A 6000-nucleotide genomic window follows, 5' to 3' on the forward strand; every position below is an offset into this window, starting at 1 on the left:
GTCATCAGCAGGATGATGTTGTTTAGAATGTTTGCACTGCCTCTGCTGTTTTTTTAAAGTTACAGTAATCTGGAAAATAGAGCACTGTCTGAAAATGAAGAGACCTGCACTGTGCTTAAGTGCTCCCACTGTCCTGCTTCGTGAGAAGGGGAAGATCGCTTTATCTTCCTGATACACTTAATGCTCCTTGCATCTTCCTGACCTGCTCTTTGTCTTCTGTATTTGACTGAAGTCTTTACAGATGGGGGTGACCTCATATGTGTTTGTGCAGTGCCAAGCCTAAGCAGGGTGCAATCTCAGAGTTCCCAGGTACTTTCCCAAGATAAATAATGAAAAACAGGAGAACTTGTAATTTACAAATCAAAATTGTGGTTGATTTATAAAACAAATCTTAAGAAAGGCCTGTGCTTGCAAAAGCTTGTAAGTGACCTTAGAATGAAATACTTGGTGGCCTGAGGTTATGAGAGTGCTTAGCATATACGTAATTATGCTGGATTGTAGTAGACAATATTAGTTGCTAGGATAAAATTAAAACTTGGTGCTTTTAACACTGGGTCTGCAAAGATGTATATTTAGAGGAAAAATACATTAATGAGCACAGTGTGCTGGGCAAAATTAAAGTTTCCCAATTTGGACTTTTCAAAATGCTCGTATGTTACACTGAAATGTTTATCTGTTGGGCAGCTGGAACGCATGGGACCTACTGGCCTTATAAACTACATCTACCAGGTGGTACAAGATGAAAAAATGTAACAAAGAAAGAGTGACAAAATTATGTGAATGTTGATGCTGCTTCTTATCCAGAAATGTTAATATTTGGTTTTTTTTTTTCCCCTCTCTGCTAGGTTATGCTTCTTAATGCCTGTGAACTCGAAGCTTTAAGAGTAGAATCCAACAATGAAGTAATATATGAAAGAATCATGCTTATTATTCTCTTTTAGTTTTTCTGTAATACAGATCATGATCAGGATGCTCTGATGCCACTGCATCAGATATTCCTTTTTGTATGGTTATTGTGTGTGAGTACAATAGTAAATGTTCTGTTCTCAAATGCAGTGTTGTTTTCTGAATCCAGCTTTTATAGAATTAAGCTAGTATAACAATATAAATTTCCATGTTTTGAGTTGTTGTTGGGGCATTAGATGGATAATTCTATGATTCTATGATAATAAAGACGCATCAACTTTCAATTAGAAAGGACGATATCTCTGATGTAACTGTTTAAGGACCTGAGACAAAGGAATTTGCAGGAGAAAATGCATGTTGACAGGCTCAACAGCTATGATTGAAGCTGGTTAAAAAAACACTTAAAACAAGTGGTATTAGCCCAGAAATTGTATTGTACTGCAATCTCATAAAATATTTAGGCAACAATTTATAGACGTTCAACAGCAAACTGTGTTGCTGTTCTTGTCTGTTTAATCATGCCATGTGGAAGATCTATAAGAATAATTGATTTTCATGCATCTAATTTTGGACCTAATTATTGTAATCTCTTAGATAGCATTATCTGTTTGAATATATGTGATAGAGAGTCAATAATGACTTTATAGGTTTATCTCTACTCTTTGGTCAACTCTGCCTGAGAGCAGGCCAGCAACCTTTTTGAATTTAGCAATTGTTGAGAATTTATGAAACAGGTAAACTCACAGCAGAGTTATCATTGGCAAGGAAGAATCAAAATCACTGGGAATCAGCAAATCCATACATAAGTCTTTGGCTTTCTTTATAGGGATCTAAGCAAAAACATTAGTATTGTGATAAAAATATACAATACCTTAAATATTGTGGAGAGGAAAGTAATTCGATGTATTTGATTATTACATTGACTTCTGTATCTTTATGAACTGACGTTTTAGAGGCAGGCTATGTGGGTGATTATCAAGAGTTGATGTCTGATGCTGTGCTTTGTTATAAAACTGTAGGTCAAGAGATCAAGATTCTCAAAGTGGGAAGAAGTGTGGGACACACAAAATTGGGGGCAGTTGAGAATGGAGAGAAGAGTGTTTGCTGTGTGTGTAGCCAGAACTGGAACCCCAGCTGCTGCCAGGGAGAGTGCTACAAATTGTGGTCTGTAGAGCTGAGGCTGCACGATGGCAGTGGGTCTATCAGTGTGCTCTGGCGAGGGATAGTAGACAACAGGTAATTTCACTTGAGGGTAAAAGGTAGAAATTCCTGGTGGCAATCTGTGGAGAGGACAGTTGGGTGTAATGTTTGGTTTAGTAAACTGACAAGTTCCTAGTGAGGAGGGGACTAAGGTAACGCCTTAGCTAGAGAAAACTGGATTGTGGCACTGTACCTAGAGGACTGACTGTGGTAGGATGGGTGGGGAAGTACTCTCTCAGAAGGGGGCATCTGAGAAAAAAGTTAGGGAAGTGTCTTTCAGCATGCAAAACAGATACGGCCCCCTTTATATGGAATTTCTCAGAGTGCACACAAGATCCTTCCTTATAGTTGAGAAAACAGATCTTGAAGATGGGATTTCATCAGCATCTACCGTTTTTTAATTCTGACACAGTCAAAGGAGAGGATGTTGTGATCTTATTGTTGGTCAGCTGGTAAATATCAGGAGTGTGATTAAGGTCTGAAAAGATGTGTGTGGGTGACTAGCAGCAAGGGAAAAATACAGTCTTATGCGAGAAAAATTAGTTGAAGTCTGATCAGTTGATTAAATTTGGCTTTTTGTCTCCTTTCATCTTTATCAGTCTAGAATTCCCATGCAGAATTAAGGGGATGTCACTATGAGTAGGACTAATGAGATTATGAGATGCAGGTAAAGTACTTTCTCTAGATGAGGGTATTAGTATTGTTGTTATAAAGCAACAGTAAGGTGTTTAGAATACTGTACTATTCCCACCTCCTTTGTTTTTAACGAACTTAAACTGTAATAAATGCTGAAAGATGCTATGAGGCTGATTAGGTAGAATAGAAAACTTGTTTTTGAGAAAAGTTTATTTGAAAAAAAAGCTTTGGCTTGAGTCGTCTTGCCAAATGAAGTCTGGAAGATGATGCAACTTTATAAAATGTATTGGGAGGGAGGAGTGGGTAAAAATGTATACATGGAGGAAAAAAATTATTAAAATAAAAAGATTGTGCTGGAATAGGAACAAATAATTTGGTGATGAATCAAGACAAGAAATTTGGGAAAAATGTCTACAGAGAAGTTCAGGAACAGCCTTTTGAACAGGGTAATGTGGGCAAGTAAGCAGAATTAAACTAAGCAGCGCTCCCCCTGCTAGCGTGTCAGTAAGAAGGAGCGACTGGTTAGAAAATTTCAGCTTTGGCCTTTGAAGTTTCACTCTGATTTGTTGGTGTCCCCTTTCTCCAGCCCCTCTGATGTTTAATGTATTTTTCACTTTATGATTCCCCAAAGCTAGAGATGGATGGGGGCGTTGGCATGTCAGAGAAGCAGCTTGCGTAGCTGTTGCTTGTCCTACACGTCTGGTGCACAGCAGGAATGACGAGAGGACCCCATCTTCCTTCTCCTACCCCTGCCTGCTGTCTTTTGATAAAGACCAGGTAAAGACCAGATACTACAGCTGGAAACGCTCTCGGTATAGTTCACTTCTTTGGATTGCTGCTGCCCTCTTCTGATTGCTTCCTGTGACTGTTGCAGCATGTGTATTTGATGTGTTGTTGCACCAAAGGCCTTTTGTCTGTTGTGCTGTGTTGCGGGAGATATTCTCAGTGGATTCCTTCAAGATGAAACTTTATTAGATGTTTATTTGCAAAGTGAGTTTAACTGGTGTTAATAACTCAGAGATGGAAAGTCCCAGGACTATCTCCACAATGTCATCCACCTTGCAGCTGCATGTGTGTGCAAGCACGGTTGTGCCACAGCACAGCCGGTAGCTGTTTTCCTCTATCTGATGGAGGGAAATGCTGTGGGTTTCTAGGGCTGGGCACCATGCAGAATTAGTTATATTCAGGACAGGGCTGTCATATTTGACATACAACAGCTTCTGCATTTACTTCGCAGAGCTGTAAATGATCTGGAGTGCATGCGCTGTGAGAAGTAGTCTGTCAGCACTGAAGAAATTATCACCATTCTGCCGGAGTTGCTGTAGGATGGACTTACGTTGGCATGACTTGCAGTGCTGTAGCATGTCTGCGTTAGGAGTTTGTACTGGTGCAAACCTGTGTGTACCTGTCATAGCTGTATGCCTCAGAAATGTGGGGCTTGAAACCTAAGTTTCTGATGAAACGCTTTTCGAGTGAAGCAATTTCCCGTGCATAACTTGTGTAATTAAGTTTATTAAGAATTCTTGCACCCTGACAAATGGCTGTATGTCTATCATGAGGCACAGGGAAAGTGCTAGTCTGAAGCCTGAGGACATAGGTGGAATTGAGGCGTAATTTCTAATGCACAGTTCTTTGTGATTTCTGATGCTCTCAACCTAAAGAGTGTAGCAGTTGCATTACTATGGCTTGTCTCCAGATGTACAGATCTACTCTTTCTTTTATAAGTAGCGGTAAGCTTTTACAATGTCTGGGTTTTTTTCAAAACATAAAACTTTATTTCAAGACAAGAATAAAAGTAAAGATGTATTCTGATTTGTGATGAAAGTTCCTCTCCTCTCTTCAGTTACACTCCACTGCTACTGTAACAGAAGAGATCATAGGCAGGAGAAAATTTCTGGCTCTAGCAAGAAATTTCATGTATTCTTGCAAAAAACTTTTACTGAAGCAAAATAATTTGCAAGAATAGAACGTCTCCTTAATAAATTTTTAAATATTTTATAATTTAAGGAGCATTGTTTTCACTTCCAAACCCTGGTGTATCTATTACGCAGTATTTATTTTGATAAACTGCGCATTCTTTTTTGCAACTATCAACAATTATGAAAGCTTTTATTTGCCTCAACAGCAGCAGCTGAAGTAAAATTTGCATGGCAGGTTGGCAGAATTGGCATGAATGAAGAAAAGGCTCTTAGATGTAGTGACAGGCGCTTCTGTGTATTAACTATGAGCAAACATCCCTCCTAATGGTTGATAGCATCCAGAAGTCACTCAGGAGGTAAACGAATGGGGATTGGAGAAGTGGTGTCAGCTTCTCAAGACTGTGACTCTGAACAAGATCATCACCTTGTATATTCCTGTTTTTTTGACCAATTAATGATGATGATGACGCATCAGGGACTTCTCTGAACATGTTTGCAAACAGTACATGGATAAAACTGAACCTTCTTGCTCCGCTGGTTGAAATGTTTCAATTGTGTCATTCCAAGGATGCCTTGCTAAGAGCAGCTAAGTTCTTTCTAAATGACTTGCATATGGAAAAAATCAGAAATGTTACAGCCTCAAATACTCTGTGTGTGTGTAGCTGTCCATACTGCAGTTACAGTTCTCTCATTTTTCTTGTCTTCTGTAGATAAGTTCACCTTTGCTGGGAGGGTGGGGACATGAAATTAGTACTGTAATTTAGCAAGTCTTCAGGGACTGAGGAGCAGTGTCACAGATGGAGTGACTAAACCTATCTGCCAGTTGGAGGAGGGTGGAGGATTTCTCACAGCAAGCCTTGTAGTCTATAAAGGCTGCGTGCACTCAGGAGGGCAGCGCGTGCTGCACTACTGTGCTGTGGCTGGCTAGTGAAAACAAGCCATCTTACATCAGGGATACACAAATAGCAAAAGCTTTACTTGCACATTCCTTGTGGAGTGGAGTTGCTCAGCAGTCTGTCCCCTCTGTCCTGCTGGTTTAACTGACACATGCCACATGATCAAGGAGGTAGCGGTGATCACAGAGGGAAACCTGCCCCATTGCAACACAAAGCACCTGCACCTTTCCAAGCAAAAGCATATGTAAAGCCTACACTGTCTGTGTTCCTGGCTTGGCTCCTGAGAAGACAGATAGAATTAGGGCTTTGCAGCAAGTCCAACTCAGTATTAAGTGGAAACAGAGCATGTCACATATATTTTCTTTATTGCTGGACTTTTTTTTTTCGTAAGTAGGCATGATTCCTTAAAGGCTGAGGTTTTTAATAACAGTAAGGTTTTTCAG

This window comes from Rissa tridactyla, chromosome 2 (genome assembly GCF_028500815.1).
Source record: "Rissa tridactyla isolate bRisTri1 chromosome 2, bRisTri1.patW.cur.20221130, whole genome shotgun sequence".
In the NCBI taxonomy this organism is placed as follows: domain Eukaryota; kingdom Metazoa; phylum Chordata; class Aves; order Charadriiformes; family Laridae; genus Rissa; species Rissa tridactyla.